Below are 25000 nucleotides of genomic sequence, written 5' to 3'. Positions count from 1 at the left end.
GGTTAAATATGTTTGCTAACTGTTTGAATAAAATGTCAGTTTTTTCTAATGAGAAAGTAAATTTAATAGTTGACTTCATGGGGGTAGTTTTAGACTACAACTATATATATTTTGAAGGAAAATACTTCAAACAAAACAAAGGTGTTGCTATGGGAGCCTCATGTGCTCCCATATTTGCAAACCTGAGTCTCCTTGACTGGGAGGTAAATAAAGTCTTTAGATGTGAGTATTTTCAAAATGTCAGATTATACGTAAGATTTTTGGATGACATTTTTATTCTGTGGAATAGTTCCATAGACAGAGTGCAGGAATTTGTTAAGTATCTGAATTCCACTACCAGTTTCTTAAAATTCACTCACACAAGTAACCTCTTGTCCATTAGTTACCTTGACACTCCGATTTTCAAAACTCCAAGTGGTTTTGCATCTAAAATATACAAAAAACCTTCATTCAGCAACTCTTACCTTGAATACACAAGTAGTCACCCCCCCACCAAAAAGCCAGTATTGTGAAAGGCCAGATGGAAAGGGTTGCTAGAATAACATCTTCAGCTGGTGACCTTGAGAATGAATTACAGAAAGTTGTGTAAATGTTCTATGAAAGAGGATACCCACAGGGCATGGTTCACGAAAATGTGGACTATGTTAGAAGGGAATGGGGTAAGAGATTCAAACCCCTGTTAGGAAAGTTTAACATGGTTAGAGAGTCACCTCAGGGACAAAAAAACTTTGAAAAGGCTATGATTTTACCATACTGGGGGAAGGTAGGGAAAGTGAAGGATATATTGGAAAAAAACTGGGCCATTCTTAGGGGAAACCCAGATTTGAGAAGGGTTATAGGAGAGAGACCCTCCTATGTATACAATACTGGGGTAAACATAAAAGTAAGTTTTGAATATGTGAAGAACACACAAGTTAACAAGTATGATAGTACTATAAAGTGTGGATCCTGTTCAGAATGTTGCTACATAGTAGATTGTAAAATGGTTATTTTAGAAAATACCCTTAAAACAAAAGTAGAATTTGTTAAGGGTAACTGTCACACATCAGGTGTCATATACCTTGTACTGTGTAAGGGATGTCCAGCATATTATGTTGGCAAAACTGAAAGGCAATTACGTAATAGGATATATGAACACGTGTACCAGATATCCACTAAGAATAATAACAATGCACTGTATAGGCATTCCTTAGTTTGTAGGAATTTTCAGGGGTTCCATTTTGGATTCTTAGAGAAAGTATTAGTTAACTCTAGAGGGGGGCACTAAAGAAATTTAATGAAAGAAAAAGAAGTCAAATGGCAAATCAAGCTGCAGGCAGGTGATGGCATAGGTTTAAATGAAGTTATTTCTGTAAAACTCCTGTTAATTAAGAGAGCTAGGGACAATAGGCTATGTTAAAAATTTCCATGAAGTTAGGAAAGTTTATTTTTAGTGCAGTAAATATGCACTTATTTTTAGTGCAGTAAAGGCCAGATGGTAAGGGTTGCTAGAATGACATCTTCAGCTAGTGACCTTGAGAATGAATTACAGAAAGTTGTGGAAATTTTCTTTGAAAGAGGATATGCACAGGGCATGGTTCAGAAAAATGTGGACTATGTTAGAGGGGAATGGGGTAAGAGATTCAAACCCCTGTTAGGAAATTTTAACATGGTTAGAGAGTCACCTCAGAGACAAAAAAAATTTGAAAATGCTATTATTTTATCATACTGAGGGAAGGTAGGGAAAGTGAAGGATATATTGGAAAAAACTGGGCCATTCTTAGGGGAAACCCAGATTTGAGAAGGGTTATAAAAAGAGACCCTCCTATGTATGCAAAACTGGGGTAAACATAAAATAAAGTTTTGAATATATGAAGAACACACAAGTTAACAAGCATGATGGTACTATAAAGTGTGGATCCTGTTTACAATGTTGCCACATAGTAGATTGTAAAATTTTTATTTTAGAAAATACCCTTAAAACAAAAGTAGAATTTGTTAAGGGTAACTGTCACACATCAGGTGTCATATACCTTGCACTGTGTAAGGGATGTCCAGCATATTATGTTGGCAAAACCGAAAAGGCAATTGTGTAATAGGATATATGAACACGTGTACTAGATATCCACTAAGAATAATAACAATGCACTCTATAGGCATTCTTTAGTTTGTAGGAATTTTCAGGGGTTCCATTTTGGAATCTTAGAGAAAGTATTAGTTAACCCTAGGGGGGGACTACAAAAATTTAATGGAAGAAAAAGAAGTCAAATGGCAGATCAAGCTGCAGTCAGGGGAGGGCATAGGTTTAAATGAAGTTATTTCTGTAAAACCCCTGTTAATTAAGAGAGCTAGGGACAAAAGGCTATGTTAAAAATTTCCATGAAGTTAGGAAAGCTTATTTTTAGTGCAGTAAATATGGTTTCAGATGTTTATAAATGTTTTTTAAGCTGTATTTAAAAAAAAAAAAAAAAAAAGTGGTTGGGCCTTTAAATGCATTTGTGTGGCTGTGATGTCAACAACACATTGGGCTATAAATGTTGGACTTAATAGAAGGCATGTATTCTGATGAAGTCCCCATTCTGAGGGGATGAAAGCGCTCAATGAATACTTTTTAAACATTTGTATGTCTTGGTAAAACGTTTGGTACCTTTGGAAGGTTGTGGAGAGTTTTGGCTGCAACACAGTGATTTTATTATTTTATTTTTGTTTTGGTTGTCACTGGGGTCTTTGTTTAAACAGTTTTGGAGTTTGGAGGAACAGAAATAACTTACAGAAGATACCATCATTCTGGAACAGATTTCCCATCCATATAAAACAAAGTTCATCCCTGTCTATATGCAAGTGCAACTTGGATTTCTGGGTGGGAAACAGAAAATTTACTAGGACTGCCACCTGTACTACTAATGGACAAAGTCAGCTCTTAAATGCTTTATCCCATGCATAGTTCCCCTCAAATTATCTATGGTATGATCACAGTTATTCTCATTAGGAGTAATATATAATTATTGACCATGGGATGTGAAAGACCAATCTCTAGCCAAATGGAATAGGTTAATTTGAGCACAAAAAGGAAACTGACTATGCTTAAAATAGCCTGCAACAGCAGCTTGTCTAGTACTTGCTTATGAACCTATAACATTTCAGGCTGTATTTGCTTCCTTTGAGGTAGATAACAAAACTGTGGTGCATCAGTTATTAAACTATGTTCATTCTGGACTTAAATACACCTGTCAGTTATTTGTTCAAATGTTTTTACAAATGTAGCTTAATGATTTTGAAGACAGACAGAACATCAAGATATTCAGTTTATCTAAATATGTTTCTAAAAAGATGGGTTTTATGTGTTGAATACTATTTCTCTATTCCTGTATCTGTTTCCTAGTATCCTAAATGAAGTTAACAGGTTGGTTTGTTATTTTATTATCCATAGTGGTGGTGCTACGTTAGCGTTGTCACCTCACAGTAAGACGTTGTCCAGTTCGATTCTCAGCTAGAGCGTCTTCTGTGTGGAGATATGTACCTTTGTTGAAAGTTGTGCATCAGAGCTGGCAACTCGGCCCGTAAAAATCCGCTGCCAATCATTAGCAGACCGGAGTTCCGCTGTGGCGACCCCTAACCGGGAAAAGCTGAAAGACACAACAACAAAAAAGAGTCCCTTATGGCAATAATGTTTAAAACTTAGGTAATTAATAGCACAGGTAATACTGAAGATGGCATGGATATTTAAGTCAGTTTTTGCAAAATCTAGGCGTTAGTAAAGCTTCACTCTGGTTATGACCACATGGTATTTTTTTTTAACAAAATGCTTCTGTGTTGAATGTACCATAACATTATGGGATTAGCACTGCTGTCTCTCAGCTCTTGTGCCTTCCAGGTGGACTAAGCCATTGGAAGGGTATTCACCAGGGTCTCTGGTTTCATTCAACCTTCCAAGGTCATCCTAGCATGTTATGCAAAGATATATTAGTGTGGGCATACCTGTGTGAATGTGTGTACACTGTAATGGACGGGTGTCTTATCCAGGTCTATTTCCTGTCTTTCATTTTTTGCTTGCATGGATAGGCTCTAACCCCTGCAACCCTGAAGGAGATGTAAACATGCACAGAAAAAGGATAAAGGAATAAATGGCTTATATATGATACTAGAAATAGCTTTCATTAATTACATTGTCATTTTACCAGTCCATGTAGGAAAAGCTTCACTGACATTTGAGTGGAACAAAATATATGTGGGGGAATGTGAAAAATAATGCAGAATGAAGTGTTCTAGATTCTAGTTAAATATGAGTTTTATGTCAGACAAATCAGCAGTAACTGGAAACTACAGAGGGTTATAATAGGAAGATATTTCTGCTGTTTTTGCTATTCATTTAAATTAAGATCTAAATGGGTAAACCAGGGTAAGTGGTTATGTGGCTGGAATCTTTAGGATTACAAAGCTTTTTGAGTTTACAATAAATGCCAAGTAAAAGATTTTTGTTATATAATTCTGAAGATTCAGGATTTAGTTATTGGCTAAATAGTTATTGCTAATTCGGCACATAAAGAATTAAGTGTTTGATAGTGCATAATAAATTCAAGTAGAGTTTTTTTTAGTTTAAAGTTGATATATCAGTGAATTATAAACTATTAGATAAACATAAAACATTATTTGTAAAGAGAAATTAACATGGTTTTTATACAAATGTTCAGTATAGGTGTATTTTATGGGTAGACTTATAGAAACCTTCATTCATGTAGCATGGGTAACCAACAAAATGGGCCGAACTGTTTGAAACCAATGGTAACCAGTATATTATAGCAGTACCCAGATGATTTTATACATATGCACGTGTGGATTAAAAAAAAGTTTTTTTTGAAATTACAAGAAACTACACAGAATCACATTCTAAAAGTAAATTATATATTCAGATTTTTTTCTGCATGAGGTCAGTCATGTGTTATAAGTGATTTTCAAATTCTTTTTAAGGGGGAGATATAAACAGAATAGGACTACTTAAAGACACAGGGAGAATAGCTGATCCAGTTACAGGATAAGAAAATTAAGTTGGAGGAAATTATGGAAATAAACTAGAAACTGACAGACAAAACATAGTAAAACTACTTGCAGAGTTGAATATGGTGCCTCAGGCAAAGTTAGGCACGGCACAAATCACATTTTTTATTTCTGTGTATTGGGGATGGTTACTTAGGAAATGTGAAATACTTTTAGTGGTTAATATTTTATTTTATAGAGATAGTGACCTAAGGACTGACTTGGTCATTAAAACAGATTTGATGACTTTCTTCTTTTGAGGGTAAGAGTATCAATACTTGAAAATACAACAAGACCTTGTTAGAATTCTGCCAATAGGGTACAGCGCTATTTCAATGTTCAGTGCATGGTTACTTTGTCAGACAGCTTTTTCAAAATGCACAGTATGTGCTTATGATCACATTTTACAGTACAACATCACAGCTGACACTATTTCAGCATCAACTTGAAAAGTGAGATTCATGTTTATTGTGACATGCTTGTCAAAATGAGTTATATGACCACATGAGGAAACAAGAACTATGGGTTGTTTAATGGGATCCAGGATATAAGAAATCAGGCTCTAGATGTATAAATTATTTAGTGACTAGTGACAATGATATATGGGTTATGAGAAAATACTAATAAGGTATTACAAATTTTGCTTAAAGAGATAACAGTAACAGAAGACATTCATTTACTGCATGTCAGGACTAACACAGGGAAAATTTAAATTGTAAGTAAATTTGTAAAAATGCAATGAGGGCAGTAGGAAAGGTAGACATTATATTACATTAATGTAAGTGCTTACTGTGTACAGCAGGTTCATTAAGTTTAAATCCTGAGCTTTTTAAAATGAAGTTAAACAGACATATATTTCTAAAGTTAGCATAGGTAAATGAGAGCTGTATTTATTCCCACTGAATGTATGAAATACAAATGCTGTACAATAAGCCTAGATAGTGACGTGAGATTAGAGGTCATTTGAGTACACGTTTCATCACACTGTATATTTTCACTTCACTAAGAAGCAAAAGGCTCACCATGGGCATAGCTAGCCAACAGACTTACCATGAGCTTAGAAATACGGCAAAAATACAAATCAAACTAGACAAAACTAAGTACTGTCATAACATCAAAACTATGCATCACAATAACCCAAAAAAGTTCTGGTTAGCTATCAATAAGATTCTTGTACCAGGGAATGCCAAGGAACCCCCCCCCCATGATCTCCAACACTGACAACATAGCTACCCAGTTTAATAAATACTTTACCGAAACAATTTTAGCTCTACTATTTACTTACTAACTACTAACAAACACTCAACATGGTTTCCGTCCTCACCACAGCACTACCACTGCTCTAATGTCCTTCACTAATACTGTTAATGTTCATAGGAACAAGGGAAAATTAGTCTCCTCAATATTTCTTGACCTTTCAAAAGCATTCAACATGGTCTCACATAACAAACTAATGTACTAACTGACCTAAATCTAATGGTTCCAAGACTACCTAACCAACCATCAACAAGCCATGCAATGGCAACAAGACCTCTCTTCTCTTCTGTTACCATAGGAGTACCTCAAGGATCAATCCTGGGTCCTCTACTGTTTTCAGTATTTACTAACAAAGTTCACACTGCAACACAGCATGCTTCTGTCATTCAGTACTCTGGAGATTCTACACTGATATGTGCAGCATCACCTCTTCAACAATTACAATTAATAACACAATAATCTTTTTTAAAGGTGGAGAAATGACTGTCTAATTCTCAACTACCCTTAAATCTTAATAAAACTAAACTCATGATTTTTCAACCTACAAGGCACACTTTGCCACTTACTTTCAATATTCTGTTCTTAATACCATCATGTCACCCATGACCCACACTAAATTACTGGGAGAAGTTATCAATAGTAACTAAAGATTTGATATTCATATTGCACAAACAATAAAAAAGGACACAAAAAGCTAGGCACCCTATACAGAAACAAAGAATATCTCACTAAAAATACAAAAGCAACTATTGCTCAAACACATCTTCTTTCAGCTCTGCTCTGCCTCACCAATTCTCACCAACCTAAAGAAATCAGACTTAGCTAAACTAGAATCATGCTATAGCAAAAGTTCCAGACTCTCCATTCAAGTCACACCACTGCACAGCACTCAGGACCCTTAACTGGTTAGAACTTCCCCAGCTCCTACTCTACAGCCAACTCTCCACAGCCCATACAATTCTAAACCACATGGATAAGACCCCTTCGCTCCAAAATCTCCAACTCTCTTACTCCCCTGACCGAGACCTATGCTCAAAAAATAAAATTCTACTGACTACATTTGAAACCAAGAAATCTGCTGGTGACGCCCTCTACTCTAACTATATAGCCAAAATGTGGAATAAACTCCCTTCTGACATAACTAATACTACCAACCCATCCACTTTAAAAAAATACTTAAAGCACATCTATTTAAATCTTGGTTATGCTCATGCAATACCACCGGATAAACAACAACTCTCCCAAAACACTCTTAAAATATTTTCCTCCTCTATTTTTCTGGGTTAGAAGAACTGAATATCAATGTATGTACCACAAAGGAGATGCTTCTATGGACCCTGGAAATTACTGCCCCATAAGCTTGATGAGCCTGATCTGCAAAGCTATGGAGAGGATCATTATGGGACTCATAAACAAAGATATTGGGGAACTACAGACACTGGATCCTACCCAATTCGGCTTTGTCAAGGGCAGATCCTGCCTTTTGAACCTGGTCGACTTTTTTGAAACAGTCACTAAGGCCATTGATGAGGGTAAGGCCACACAGCCTACCTTGATCTTGCAATAGCCTTTGACACAATACCTCACTCGGGCATCATAGACAAGCGCACCAGCTTAAATGTAAACCCATATGTCATAAGATGGGTTGCAAACTGGCTCAAGGACAGAACCCACAAGGTCAGAATTGCTGAAGCCATGTCAGACTCTAAGCCAGTCACAAGCGGTGTCCCACAGGGCTCGGTCCTGGGACCCCTCCTGTTCAGCATTTATTTTTCCGAGGTGCAAGCAAACATAGGAGGATTGTGGCTAACAAAGTTCGCAGATGACTGCAAACTGGGTGTCATAATTGATACTCCAGCGGACACAAGCATCCTTCAGAAAGGCCTCATAGAAACGGATAACTGGTGCCAGAGCCATGGCCTTAAACTGAACGCCAAAAAATGTATAGTCATACCCTTTGGGAAAAACAAAGTATCCACAAATAACCACATAGGTGGTAATTCATTAAGTACAGAAGAAGTAATCAGGGACCTAGGGACCCAAGTTGACAGTAGCCTCTCATTTGACACTCACATTGCCAAGGTGGTTAGGAAGACCTTCTATATTACCCACCTTATCATGAAAGGATTCACATCTAGAGCAAGAGAGGTCATTGTGCCCCTATACTCTTCCCTTATCAGGCCCATAATTGAGTACAATGCCCCATTCGAGATGTACCTTATCCGACATCTACAGCAATTAGAAAGACCCCAAAAGTACCTCACCAAGAGGATCAATGGTCTCAAACATATGTCATATGATGCTGCCCAGCTGAAGAAACTCCAGCTCTATTCAGTCACATACCGCCTACTCAGAGGCGATCTATGCCTGACGTACAAGGCCATGTCCAATCCAGAATTGATGGACATGCTCCACTTCAGAAAATCCAAATCCACCAAAGCCACGAGAGCGAGAGATTTGAACCTCAACACAGAAATAAATAGGACATGCTGGAGGGACAGATTCATAACCCAGAGGCTCCCTATACTCTGGAACAGAATCCCAGTCCATGTTAGGCAAAGCCCCTCACTGACTCTCTTCAAGAGAAATCTTAACGAGTGGGTGGGAGATCATAGGTTTACCCCGGGGGTCATCTCTTTGTCACTACTAGACAGAGGCGCAGTAAACTAAACCCTAAATGGGCACAGTATCCTCATTCCAAGGGGTGGCAAAAGCCACACACACTCTGGCTAGGCTGATAAATGCCCTAGGGCAGATAGCCTAGTATGAACCTATGAACCTATAAATGGAACTGGAATTAGAAGAGGCAGCCATGGCTCTGCATGCCTTAAATTGAAGAGAGCACAGGTACATGATGCAGAAGACCTAGCAAATCTGTGATACCATTTAGTAGAAGTTTGAATCTAATTTGATAAGTGGATCAGTTCATTGCAGGCCACAAGGAAAACAATCATGCTCCTCATGCTACGTGAGACGTATGACATGGGTACACCCATACATGGTGCAGTTTGGTATAGACTGGACCCATTTTTGCCTACTGTCTAGTAATCCCAACGCCGTATGTTCAAGCTGCTTCTAAATACAAATAGTTTACATTTAAATTTGCTTGTCATTTACATATCCTATTGCAGTGCAAGTAATTCTGGGTATATATTCCCCCAGAATGACATTTTTGTCTTCTGTGATAGTAATAGTACCTGGCAAGGAGTCATTGTGACAGGTGAGCATGGAAATGAGAGAAAGCAGCTTGAGACTCTGTGGGATCAGGAGGAGGGCAGGATGGAAGATAAAAAAATGTGGTCATTTGATTCATAATTGTGCAAGTATTGTTATTAATGTTCAGTGGTTATGTAACCTCTTCAGCACTTCTACTGGCCAGAAAACAGATTTGCAATTCAAGAGATCAAATATGTCAACAATTTTGGACATATTAATATCAATAAAATAAGTTTGCACTCCTGTCCAAAGAATAAATGTATTGTAAAAGTAGAATTACTTCATCAAATCTATTCTAACACAGATATTCTATGAGATTGTCTCCACTGGCTGACTAAATTCTGTCAAAGCAGTTTAAAATAAAGTACTTTATCTATGACTGTAAAACTGAAATCCTAATCCATCTCTTTGATGCAGAAGGATAAACCTCTGACTGACACTCAGATGAGCCAAGTTCGATTACCATGTTGGGGGATGAAGGAGGCAGGGGAGAGGTGGGTTAGAAATGCTTACCATCAACTTACTTATCCCAGGGGGAGGAAGAAGGGTGTTGTTCATCCTATGGCACACCACTGCAGTTGATTACTGGTAGAAACTGGAGATGAGAGTGCTGTCTACAAGGGGTAGGGCATTTCCAGCAGTATGATACTTTCCTTTGATGCCTTGATCCTCACAGGCCCAAAATGTGGCCATAGGAATGCTGGTGGGGGAATAGGTGGGTTTGGTAGGCTCCCAATAATGAGAAGATACATTGGGAGAAGATGATGGTCAGGTGTGGGAAAGCAATAATAGGGCCAAAATTCAACACTAAACAAAGGCTCTGAAGTATATATTTGAAAGCCAGCACAATTTAGTTAAAAACTTACAAATACACCAATTAAAAATAGTTATCCCTTGAAAGTTATTACCTTAATTTATTAGTTGCTCCTAAAACTGCAAATATATTATTTGGTTTTAACAGGGAGAAGAAATAAATACTCTCTGAAATGTAAAACATATAACACAAACATTTTATCTACAAATTCTGTTCAAATAGTATAAAGTAAAAACAGCCAATGAAGTCATTACAGGATGTGAAGGGTGAGGCATACAGAGAAGGTAACATGTTAGTGTGTTTCTTTCATCTTGATATGCTTTCATTAACAACATAGCTTCCTGAATGTTTTTTTTTTTGTATTTATCTGATGAATTACATCCTGCCAAATATCAGAAACTACTAGCATGGTAAAAATGTAGATAGTCCTGTTCTTTGTAGAAACTTCTATTATGGAATGTGGAACTCATGTAATATGGAAAGTCAGAAACAGACAGTCAGGAGATTCTAGCAAAATCATTGTTGTAGTATTCATTTTTCATTGGTCAGTGGTTGTTCTAAGATTGTTAAAACAATATTGCTTTTAATCAGAAAAGGAATGTATGATTTTTGTTGTTTGAGGAGACAGGAGCTTGATCTCCTAGTCTTTCATGTATGTATTTTTCTTTGTAATAAAGGAGATTATCATTATCTGCTGAACTGTATATTGTGGCAGTTATCCAGCACCTTAACAATCTGGTGTCATGTGTAATCAGATTTCCAAGCCATTTGTGTGCTGCTGCATGAGAAACTACCACTGGGACCAAATGTGGCAGGTTTTCTGTCAGGCATATTTCTGGTCTACAAACAATTTTTTTTCTAAAAAATTTCTGGGGACTTTAAAGTCTCTACAGGTAAGCTTTACAAAAGCTTCTTCAGTATTCTTTATCAAATGTGAGTGGTTAAACTGTATGCATCTGGGAAATTATGTATATGTATGTTTACCTATACTACCAGCATTAAGTTATTTAATTCTGTGCTAGCAGGGTCTACTCAGTGTATATATAAGGATAGAGTATCCCTGTCACAAGGCCTGAGTATCCTTGATAGAAGGACAGAGTATCCTTCTCAAGAGTGACAGTGGTTTCTGATCAAATATAAAGAAAAAGAACAGAGAGGATTCCTTAATTGGGAATATGAGTGAAATTAATTATAGTCGCAATATCTATCCCTTTGGTATGAGAGTTGTTTTTTATAATGTCAGTGTAAGTCGTTTAAAAGAGCCAGAGGTTGGGACTCCAGACAGGTATATGTTTAATAAATATGGAAGATTCATCTGTAGTTATTTGTTAAATGGTTTTAGCTAACTAAAAATTATAGTGGTTTCCAGTTTCCAAAAAGGTACTTTTCTCAAAAAAAAAATTTATTAAGATTTAACAATTAGACAAAAAGGTATAACAATTAAAATACATATAACACATACAAATCGAAAAAGGTACTTTTGATAAGAAAATTTTAGAAAATCTAAAAAATAAATTGAAATAGAAGGGTGATAAGTTACCAGCCTCCCATTGGTCAGCTTTTAATGACTGGCAAGAAGCCAAAAATAAAAAAAATTGAATCTGTAGTTAGAAGCACAAAATATAACTTAGCTAGATTAAAATCACAGTGCAGTTTGCTAATAAAACAATAAATTCATTACAAAATGTGCAGATGAGGAATTGCATTCCTAGGATATGTATCCATAAGACAATTAGAAAAGTTATCAGTTACATAGCCAGAATCACTAGATGATGACTGACCTTTGTTACAACTTATAACCTACTTGTGCCTTAAGAAGCTGACAGTTCTTCCTCCCTAAGAGGGCAGGTGGAAGTGAATGCTTAGAAATTACTAGCACTTTCCCAAATACAGTCCAACTCACTTCCAGCACTTCCAATTGTCCCTCAGGGGGCATTCAGTACCTACCATCAGACCATCAGATCAAATGTTAATCCAAATAGCTAATAAAGGGAAACAAATATATTATAAACATAAACATAGAGCTAATACTAAACATCTGGGAAAATTAAAATGATTTACTAATAAGAAAAGATGGATTTTTAGCTGCAAGAAATAACTTATTAAAAGCCATTATTACAGTAACCTGCCTACCCCTAATTGGGCAAGAATTGAAGGTATTGTACAGAAAGAAAATGAGTCAATTTATGCATATTTGCAGCACAATATGTGTGTTTGAAGCTTTGTCTGAGCATGCAGAACCTACAGAAGGTAAAGCAGCCAATAGGTTATCAGCGTTTTTTGTAGAGGGCTTATTACCACTTATACAAGAACAAATAACAAGGTTTGTTTAAATTGACTGAGTTTGGGTATTCACAAAATTGTGAATAAAGTGCAATATGTAGAAGACCACATACTTAGGGATGAAGAAGAGCAAAATAAAAAGTTAGTAGACACCCAGCTCCAGCAGTTCAATACCGACTTATGAAGGTAGGGAAGGGGAAGAAGAAACTGTGGGGGAAGCAGTCGATTCTGAAGACAATATCAGCAAAATTATTATCCCCCTGCTTCACCACCATCACTGCAAAGTGTACCATGTTTAAACGTTGGTTTTAATTGTGGTCAAACTAGGCATTGGTGAAATGTCCAGTGTCTGAACTACAAGTGAGTTTGCCAAATGTTCAAGTACTGCAGCAGACTGAAAGAAACCCTTCTGTTTGGAACACCACTTAGCGGCCACCAGTGTGGCAGCAAAACCATTAGGACAGCCATGTACAGGAACCATGGTTGCTTCCCTTGGTAGCAACTGACCGGAATGGCCCTTTTGTCCATGTTACAGTGCATTTCTCATCACTACAGGAACTACTAGACCTATGATTAATTCAGCAAATGCTGAATGCCTTCCATTTTCTGAGCATACTATTCAGGGTGGGGGCATATCCAGAGTTCCTTTAGACTACCCAGAAACAAAACCTGTTCCTATTCAAAGTTTATCACACATCAGATGATATATTTCTAGACATTCCTAATGAACCCTTAGGATTATACTCACATAACATTTGTACAAATGAAGATGCCCTTGTTTTTTGCTATTTTAACATCACAGAAAATGGAGAAAATACCGATTTGCAGGAATTAAAAATACTCCCACCACGGCTCTGAGCTACTCATGAAAATAAGGTAGAGCTCATAAAAGGAGCAGAACCTGTGTGTGTAGCACTAAAACCTTGAGAGTATCTGCTTATGATAGTTCGGTATCCTTTGTTGGTAGAACTGGAAAAAGGAACTGAACTTGATATTTCTGCCTTATTACAAGGTATCATTGTCCCAAATTGAGTCCTTATAATACTCCTGTTTTACCAGTTAAAAACAGGAAAAATATGTATGGATTTGTTCAAGATTGTGAGCAGTCAATACAGTAGTAGTAACATTTCCAGTTAACCCTAATCTTGCAACAATACTGAATTCTATTCCATCAGATGCCACAGCTTTCTCAGTGATAGATATCTCATCTGCTTTCTTCTCCATCTGTATACATCCAGATAGCCAATATCTATTTGTTTTTATACATAAAGACAGTATGCTAGAGAGAATCGCCCACATTTTTTTCTAGAAAAATGAAAAAAAAAAGTTAGACAAGATTACATTTTCCCCTGGGACTGATCTCTTTCAATATGTAGGTAATTTGCTTTTAACTTCAAAAACTGTGAGATACTGTAAACAAGATACTATTTTTCTTTTGGCTCAGTTAGCAGAATTAGGATTCGAACTTAATAAAGACAAATTGCAATCATGGAAGCTGCTGGCTCAGTACTTGGGACCATATCTCTCAACCTAGACATATCAAAAATCTGGACAAAGGCCCATGAAAAGTAGGTACAATGGGCCAAAAACCGGGATGCTGATTAATATAAAATTTACTTACATAATTACTCCACCAACTCCAACAAAATTGTGGGCTATCATCAACATGCACTTTCTGCACAGTAAGTTATGAGTGAGTAATTTCTGGCATGACTGACTATAATATTCATTGATTTACCAGTAAAATCAAACATTTCATGAGGGACAGTGCAAAAACTGGGGCAGATGACACTGAGCTAAGCAGGAGAGGTCTGGGAGTAGACAGCACATGTAATTCTCAATTATCCAGAATTTCCAAATGTCCAGATTTTTGCATCATATTTTTGGCATGTCCCTCATAAAATCTGTTTTTTTCTGGCAAATTATTAAGGATTGAAATCAATACATAATAACATACATTTGATTTTAAGACTTGGTATCCTTCAGAAAGCACATGGTAAAGCATAACCTGTGATTCTAGCAACTTCTCTGAATGAATAAGAGCTATACCCCCCTTCAAATTATTTTTAGCTTTGGCCAGATTTCTTGCGCTAAAAGATTAAGGATGTCATTCCTCTCATAATTCTGTTATTCTGAAAGCTGAAACATTTGACTCAGTGCCAACAAATAAAACTATAACTGGTACAAAACAACATGCATACACATTAAATGTCAGTAACTAGTCATTTAAACATTGTACCGGTACAGTCTGACTTCAGATTTATCACGTTAACTATAACACTTTCCACTGAGTATAACCATTTAGTGTTTCGGCACCTCAGTGTCAAGGAATGTCAGAACAGTTTGCATTTCACACTTACATGCATTCTAATATGGCTGGACTGTTAAATAACAGTAGATTAACACAGAACAGAAAATAATTAATGCCAATCTCCCCCAAAGCCCCCACACACTCGTTTTTGTGTTAAAGAACAGTTATTACATACTATAGTTCCAGACCACTGAAGTTATGTTCCATAATGCAGCAGCCCCTTAGCGGCTAACTTTAAGAAAGGAAAAAAAAATGTGAAGCACCAGGAATCTAGCTATAGCCACATAATTCTAAAATATGGCACAACAAAAGCAGTCCATTACCTGCTATTAAAAAGCATATGTCTAAGGATGACACGCTTCCATCAATGTAGCAGTTTATTCACACAAACAGTAGTACAAAGGTACTCGACCTGTAACTCTTAATGTTCAATCCCATCGTCTCAGAGCTTCTGCTTCTTTTGTAACGTCTTGCTCTGGTGCCTACTAGTCTGCAGCCGTCATTCTTTTGATTATCTCAAGCAAACTACAACACGAAATTTAAAATTATCACAGTATGTTTCACAATTAGTTTTCACTAATTTTGCATTGATCTGTTTCCTATCAATGTGAAGAAATGATGTAGGCAACATAAACACATTATCCATTTTATGTTACAAACTTAATTGTAAGCAAGAGTTACTGCATCCCCCCAGATGGATATGCTTTTTATTAAGTTATTATCCAGTATTAAACTCACAAAAGCTCTTTTATATTTTTGTATTCAACAGCAATCCACCAGAGGGCAAGCATATGAGAGTATCTACAGAGAACAAGAAAAGAAGATGTAATTATCCAAATATTTTACCATTTTAAGATCATGCAGTGTGGTAATTAGAACTTAGAATTAAGGAATGAAACAGAACTCTTTACAACTAGCAGAACTGCGACCCCCAGTATACACACATGCATGCATGCGCATGCGTGCACACACACACACACACACACACACACACACACACACACACACACACACACACACACACACACACACACACACACACACACACATTAACACACATTTGATTGATTTCCTTATAAGATCTAAAAAGCAAACTGCCAATAGCTATTCATGCTGAATTGCATACAAATTTCAAATACTCATTTACCATGCTGAAGAATTTCACATGGTTTCTTGGAAAATTACTCTTTTTGCTAGCTTTCTGACTCTTATAAACCACCATCCATGGTTCCAAGTCTGACAGGTAGTCAGACACTGCCTCAAGAAGCTGATGCTGTCACACATGTACCTACACATTGATGACATTGCGGGATACACTGGCAATGCATGATGACATCAGCCATAACTTAAAACTGTAAATAAACATTTTTAAAAAATTGGGAATTGAAGAGGTCACTCCATAACATACCCATACCATTCAAGTGTACCATCTAAATATTGAGGAATTTATTTCAGAAAGTGCTAGACAGATTTTGGATTCACGTATTGCTATAATACAAACTGCACCATGCCCTATTACATTACAACTGTCATGAGCTTTCCTGGGGCAAACAGGTTACTGTTAACAATGGATTTTGAGTTATGTAGGTAATCTTTTATTCAAATTGTTAAAGAAAAATACGCCTAAACCTTTACCCTGCTAAAATTATCATGAACAAGCTTTTGTACAATTAAACACTACTTTTTAAAATTCTCCTGCATCTGGTTTGCCAGAGTATTCAAACAGATATTTCTTGTTTCATAGTGAAAGAAATAAAGTAGCATTAAGATTATTAGCACAACTTAGAAATGATAGTTTCATACCTATTGCTTATTTTAGCATGAATCTTAATCCCATAGCTTAATGTCCTCCCCCACTGCCTATCTGCAGCAAATTTGTCTAAATATGAATTGTCTTTCCTTAATAATCCTTCTTTACAGATTGTTTAGTGTCCATCACATAACCCTGTACTTTATTTCTTACAGTGGACCACGGAGAACCTCATAACTGTATAATTGTTAATAACACTTTGCTTCCTCCTGTGTTAAATTTGAAATATGTTCCTTTGCAGTATCCAGATTTAATTAATTTGTGGATGGCTTCTGTATTCAAAGAGATGATGCTGAAATTGTAGCAGCCTTTTCCATTTGCACACAAGATAGAACTTTATTAACTGGACAATTAAATGGAAATGCATCTGCAAAAGTGTCTATTACTGAAGCCTGTGAGATTGGAAGTGATCAGTCAGTAACAATTTTCACAGATTCCTGTTATGCGTATGGAGTAGTTCACAATTGTGGAATACTTTGGAAAGTGTGAGCTTTTCTCTATCTTCATTAATGATCTAAATCCTAACCTTCCTCAAGCCACCTGCATACAATATGCAGCTGATTCCATATTAATCTGTAGTGCTGCCTCTGCTGAACTCCAGTCCATCACCCAAAAAGAATTTAACTTAGTAGAAAACTGGTTCCTTCAATGCTGTCTCCTCCTAAACCCTAAAAAAAACTAAATTACTACTGTTCACTCCAACACAGAAGTTCTCCCCTATAAATTTCACAGTTACGTCCAATAATAGCACTCTCATAGCACCAGATCTGACCACTAAACGTTTAGGTGTAACAATTGATCACAACCTGAACTTTGATTCACACATTAACTTAACCATTAAATCAGTTAATAGAAAACTAGGTTCCCTGTACTGGATTAAACCTTTCCTTACTCCTTTAGCTAGAACTACCATCGCCCACACTCATCTTATCTCTACCCTCCTATATGCCTCCCCCATTTACACCAATCTATCCAAAAGTAACCTGAATAAACTGACAGCCTCCTATTGTAACACTGCCAGATTTGCCACTGGCTCCCCATTTAGAACCCACCATTGTCTAAATTTGAAACAGCTAGGATGGCTGGAACTGCAAAATCAGCTTCTACTTCAGCAACTCACTATCACCCAAAAGATTTTGCACCATCCCAGCAATAGCCCAATACTCAGCAGCCTTATCACCCCAGACAAAAATCTCACAACCATACGCTCAGCTAACAAATTACTAGTAGTCACCCATAAAGCCAATAATAAATCAGGTGACTGTCTTTTCTCTAACTCTGTGGGAAAAATTTGGAACAGGCTTCCCAGTGAACTAACAACTCTTTGTTCAACAACACTTTTCAAGAAGCAACTAAAAACATTCCTTAAAACTCAATGGCTATGTCCATGCTCTAACCCTGACTAATAACCTCCTTTTTTCCATGTTTTTATCACTATCTTTTTTAGGCCTCTGGGCATACCTATCTCCTGACCTCACTTAGTTGGGCCACTAGCGTACTGAATGCTATTTCTAGCCTAGTCTTTCTGGGAATCTATCCCTGAGTATAAACCCACAAAATAACTCCTCTGCCATGTATATATAAGCTACTGTCTCCCTTGGACTGTAGAATATGAAAGCTACCTACCATGTAGATATCTGCTACTTTTTCACTTGGACTGTAGAAGCTACTTAAAATCATGTGTTCTTTGTTAACTCACACAACATGATATTGCTAACTTTCTCTGTTATTAGTATTAAACTTTCTACTGTGTGAAATGCTATTTTTTTTACCTCTGTAAATAATGCGAACACATCTTCTATTCAGATATTCATGTAAAATGTTTTTGTTAACATATTGTTATAGTGTACCTTCTTACTCGTGTAAAATGTTTTGTTAGTATATTGTTATAGTGTACCTTCTTACTCGTGTAAAATGTTTTTGTTAGTATATTGTTATAGTGTACCTTCTTACTCGTGTAAAATGTTTTGTTAGTATATTGTTATAGTGTACCTTCTTACTCGTGTAAAATGTTTTTGTTAGTATATTGTTATAGTGTACCTTCTTACTCGTGTAAAATGTTTTTGTTAGTATATTGTTATAGTGTACCTTCTTGTGTAAAATGTTTTTGTTAGTATATTGTTATAGTGTACCTTCTTACTCGTGTAAAATGTTTTGTTAGTATATTGTTATAGTGTACCTTCTTACTCGTGTAAAATGTTTTGTTAGTATATTGTTATAGTGTACCTTCTTACTCGTGTAAAATGTTTTTGTTAGTATATTGTTATAGTGTACCTTCTTACTCGTGTAAAATGTTTTTGTTAGTATATTGTTATAGTGTACCTTCTTACTCGTGTAAAATGTTTTTGTTAGTATATTGTTATAGTGTAACTTCTTACTCGTGTAAAATGTTTTGTTAGTATATTGTTATAGTGTACCTTCTTACTCGTGTAAAATGTTTTTGTTAGTATATTGTTATAGTGTACCTTCTTACTCGTGTAAAATGTTTTTGTTAGTATATTGTTATAGTGTACCTTCTTACTCGTGTAAAATGTTTTGTTAGTATATTGTTATAGTGTACCTTCTTACTCGTGTAAAATGTTTTGTTAGTATATTGTTATAGTGTACCTTCTTGCTCGTGTAAAATGTTTTGTTAGTATATTGTTATAGTGTACCTTCTTACTCGTGTAAAATGTTTTGTTAGTATATTGTTATAGTGTACCTTCTTTCTCGTGTAAAATGTTTTTGTTAGTATATTGTTATAGTGTACCTTCTTACTCGTGTAAAATGTTTTTGTTAGTATATTGTTATAGTGTACCTTCTTACTCGTGTAAAATGTTTTTGTTAGTATATTGTTATAGTGTACCTTCTTGTAATTCATTATTTTTATCATTGTTATTATTTCACAATCTACTTAGCTTAATGGAGCTTATCTCCCCGGGCCACTACTGAAAATGGACATGTATCCAGTTGGACTAGCCTGGTCAACAAATGTAAAATAAATAATAAATAATAAAATAGGTTATCTAACAGCAAGAACAAAAAAAACTCTAACCACTGGAAACACTGAGCAAATCTGTAGTACTTTATTCAAAAAGCAGTAAAACCACAAAGCTTTTAGGCTAATGTCTTTCTTCAATGTGTACTTACACAAATTCAACCCAGCAGAGTTCATCACCTTTCAAATCCACTTCCTTCAGGACACTGACTGATGGCCACTCTGTCCTCCCCCATCTGCAGAAGAAAAGAAAACTGTAAATCCTCTGCACATCCATAGACCAAAACTTCTTAATGACAGCATTAGGCACTGCCAAGGTCCTAACTTGTTCATCAGTAGCACAGCTGCCATGCTACCCTACCTCCCCAATCCTTGACCTAGCACCACTGTATCCCCTAGCAAATCCTTTCACAGCCAAGTAAGAAACACACTGCAACAATATGGACGTATGCCACAAGCAACAATAACTGAACCGATTCATTCACATCACATCTATTAAAACATGGAATGTAAAATGAGCTACCAACTCCAGTTTGTTACTACTAAACACAACAAATGGATAATTTAAATATCAAAATACCTGGGTCACCTAGTGACTGCTATAGAAAATCAATAGAGCACTATATGGGCCAAATTAATGCATTTCTTAAAACGGTCTTGGGAGTAACTCTGTAAGCAATCCCTACAAGAATATCTTCACGCAATCACTCTTACCCAAATTAAAAGATTAAACAAAAACTCCACATTCACTTGTTAGAGAGTGCAACCTTGGCAGCTTCTCCAATGTGCTGTTTTGTTTTACAAGCACTGTAACCACAACATGTACACCACAATGAAACTTAGGATGCTTACAAGAAAGAGTAAAATACCTCCGTAACATACCCATACCTCTCAGGTGTACCTCCTCTCAAGGAACTGTCCTCATTTGGGGTCATAGAAGATCATGTGCCACAAAGTTCCATATCAGAAGTCCATCAGGCATTCTATGTTAACAATTTAACTGATATCCATGATAAACATGTCATTAAAAGGCATATTCTAAAAATGAATTATCACATTTTCACCAGCCCTTGCTTTCTAGTCAAAAGCTGTTAGTCAGCCAGTAGAAGATATTCCATCTTTACCCATTTGTTTCACATTCTAAGTGGCAATGTTTCTCATCTTGGAGGTGGAAGGAAAGACAATACACAGTGTAAAGAAATGTAACCATTCCATACTTCTGCCAATACAGCAGATTATTGTAAAGAAATAACAAATGTAAGTCTGTTAAAAGAAAGGAAGGAAACAATACACCTCCACGTCCCAGACCCTCCCCCCAAGCTTATCAACCTCACCTACACCCCCATGAATCACTGTACAGATTCTGGCAACCAGCCCGAATTTGTATTTACCTCTACAGCTGCTGCGAAAGTTGATAGAATAACATATTTGGATTACATGAATTTCCTGCAGAATATGAAATCTGAACTCAAATATCTATCAATATTCTCTAACCTCAATCTACATTCCAACACCCCCAATATGTGAAAGCAGACCAAAATCATGAGGCCACAAACTGGACATTCTGTGAGCAAAGAACAGCTTAAATGTTACCACCATCGTCTACGAGGATGACAAAATTAGCCGCAAGATCTTTTATGGCCATAACATGTGCTGGCAGCCTTGCTCTCTATGAAATCATGAATGATAACTGAAATGTCAGGCAGTCAGCCATCCCGGCAGTCTGCATTCTTGGTGAAACATGCATATCTCCTAAATATCTATTCTGTAGTCTTCTCAGCTATGCCCATTCCCTTCACTGTCAACTAATGAAACATTTCACCAATGTCCCCATCAGAAGATTGTCCATATTTGCACAAGCATTACAATGACACAAAGCATGGCACACTCTTTGGGCAAACCACCTGACGTGTTTGTGCTACTTAAAATTAACTGAAACTCCCCACCTGAATTCTGATGACTGTAAAAGCTTCCCTCCTGCTAGCAACTTGTGCTGTCATTAGTGTACAGACCCGGCCCCAGTTTTAAAGCTATGATTGACTGTTAAACAGTGGTTCATTATTATTTAAAACTGCAGGTACTGGGGAGCTCAAGTTGGTCACAGAGTTTGGGAGTTTGGGGGAGGCCACATGATGTGATTCATTTATATTGTCTTTATATTCCCACCAACTAGTCTGGACTGCTCGCCCATGTGTCCAAACCATCCCTCACCCCCATAATGATCAGTCCCATACCACACATGCTCACAAACAACCATTAGTCATGAGCACTTCCCAACCCATGAACCCCATCCTTGGCAGCTCAGCTGAATGAAAGGAAATCACCAGCCAATCCCACCAGCACCAATGCAACTCCACCTGACCCACGATCAAGAGGTAACAGTCAGTGCCTTCCTGATCACTCCCTAATGACACCACAGATCAAAGAGCCAAACCACATAACAAAACACAACACACCATAAAGACTTGCACTCAGTCCACCCACCAACATAAGCACTCCACCAGAACCACCCTCCTGGGTGAGCACAGCCACTCTAGGAAAGCAAAGCAGAACAAAACCAACACCTACCATAGGTAAATAATACCATATCTATATGACAAACCTCCCAACCTCTTAGAGTAAGAAAACTGGACAATGCCATAATGAAAAGTGGGACAAAGGCCCTAAAAGCTAAGGACAATTTGAAATACTGCTCTTACCCATTTAGAAAGCTAACAGAAAAACAGGTTTTACATTATCATGAATTTTCTGAATGGTATGAAGTCTGAAACTGAAATGTCCATCATAAGTTTTTCTTCAGTCTTTAATGATATGCCACTAATTTAACAGAATCCACAATTATATGCAAACAGACCAAACCTATGAGGCAAAAATCTGGACATTCTGCACAAAACTGTACAGCTGAGAGATTGTCCACCCACTGCATGCCTTATAACATCATGCAAAGCAAAATCCAACATTGCCCCCCTTTTTTTTTATATAAAACCAACAGACTTACCTATACAGTGTCTATCCAACCATATTGGACCTGTTAATGAAAAACCATACTGTTAAAGGCTACTTAGACACTACACCAGTCAAGAGCAGGTAAGACAAAACCTGAAAATCTGGAAAACCAAACAAGAAACACACTGCAGAGTCATCCCCAGCTACACACTCCAGCCAACGGAGAAAGCCAATGGAATCATCAGTCACAACTATGTCTTGCAATTGCGAGTGCCGACTGAATCAACCACATGTCCTGTCTAATTCTGAACTATCCCAATCCCACACCTCTCAATTGCACAGTGCAAGAAATCTGGATAAAGCCCAAAGCAATCGAGGGACAAAGCCCCAAAATCAGGACAGACTCCAAGTTCTGACAAAGTTAACCATCCTACCAAAGCTGCTAGAATAACAGGATTTTTGTCAACATGCATCTGAAAGACATAACTCTGAAACTCAAATATATTCATCATTCCCCAACCCCAATACCCAGTAATTCTCCAGAAAACCACACATTTCAGGACAAACAGACCAAAACATGAGGCAAAACCTGTAGCCCCCCCTACACTCTGCAAAAGTGGACAGTCAAGAGGCATGCCCGGTCCCCTCTTCACCACCCTCACACTCAGGCTCACTCCCTTTTTTGTATTGCATGAAAGGGGGAAAAAAATCATAGGTACAGTAACCTGTTCCCCTCCAAAGACTGTACAATGGCAGGAAGCAGTGGATGAAAAGAAAATGACATGACATCACCATTATTACGTGGGATAATAATCAGGCGGTGAAAGATGGTATGACAGCAAAATGGGAAAATGTTTATGCTTCAGGAATTAAGCTGATCTGTGGAGATTATTAACTATGGAGCTGTACAGTTTAAAAGTACAGACACTCTCCCTTGGCAGTTAATGCCACACCATGCATGTGGGATGGCAGCCATTACTCTACCTCACACAAAGCCTGCTCAAACACTGGAGCTTCAGCTGAAGGAATATAGCTAAAAAATAAAAAGTGGCTGTTGAAACCAGAACCCAGCCAATAACTTGTTTTAGTTTAGTTGTTTACCACATCATAAAAATGGGCAGTATGGTCCATAGACAGAGAAATGTTAGGACTGGAGGGACAGATTTCTAATCATGTAGGCAATAAGGTGACTCTTAACCCCACGCAAATCACTTACTGAATCTACAGCCTTACAAAATTGCCAAATGTGGGCCTGTACCTCTCTAATACCAAAAGGCTACCGCCAAGGAAGAAAGAGAAGGAGAAAAAAAAATTGAACCCATCATAACACCCAGCCTTACCCTGCAGCCACAGGCAGCCAGACTGCTACAGGCAAACAAGCTTATCCAATTCCTTCACCCACCAACTAAAAGCAGTCCAAGGCCTACCTGTACCAGAGTACCTACAGGTCATCATGCATGTGTTACTAGCAGTAGCAAGTTCATGCCAACATGTGATTCCTTACCCGGTTTCACTTACATAAACCCCATTAAGCCCCCTTACACTTACCTCATTTCCTCCCTTCCCTTTTAACCCTTTCTCTCCACCCTCCAACTACCCTCTTAATTCCCATTACTATTTCTCCTAGCCCTCACCTGAAGTTGTCTCTAGACAAACTGGTTTGTCACCAAACCTCTTTTCCTCTGATTGCTATGCCCTTAATCTTACTGAAGTTGCTCAATATTTTGCAAACACCTATCTAGTTTGTTTAGAGCGTAATGTGTCAAAATAAGTAGCCTTGGGGACCATTTAGTTATCTGCAGCAGGATTTTACTGAGCTGCCTCAAGTGGAGAAATGTAGGTATGCACTGGTCATTGGTATTATTTTTTTCTGGATGGGTAGAAGCATATTCTTGTCTGAATAATGATGCTTGAACAGTAGATAAGAAACTCCTTACTGAATAGATTCTCAGATTTGGTGTTCCTGGTATGCAATCAGATCAGGGAACTCATTTTATTATTCAAGTAATAAAGCAGATTTATAAAACCCTGAATGTACAATTGCAGTTCCATTGTCTCTATAGACAACAAGCCTCAGGGATAGTGGAAAAAATTAATCAAATTATTAAAACCCAATCATTTGTGTGGAAACTGGTCTCAAGTGGCCAGCACCTTTGCCGTTAGTTTTATTCAGTATAAGTGCAGTTAGTGCCACTAGAAAATCATTCCCTCATGATATCCTTATGGGCAGACCTATGAGTATACCCACTATGCCCCTTCCCAAGAATTTAGAATTGAAATATGCTGACGAGTCTATACTTTTGTAGTGCAAATCTCTTTGCTCTATTTTGCAGAATTATCATAAAGTCATTCTGCATGCAGTCTAGTGACCTA

The sequence above is a fragment of the Protopterus annectens genome, chromosome 7.part0 (genome assembly GCF_019279795.1).
Source record: "Protopterus annectens isolate FY-2018-M chromosome 7.part0, PAN1.0, whole genome shotgun sequence".
Taxonomy (NCBI): domain Eukaryota; kingdom Metazoa; phylum Chordata; order Ceratodontiformes; family Protopteridae; genus Protopterus; species Protopterus annectens.
Note: the sequence above shows the minus strand (reverse complement) of the source record.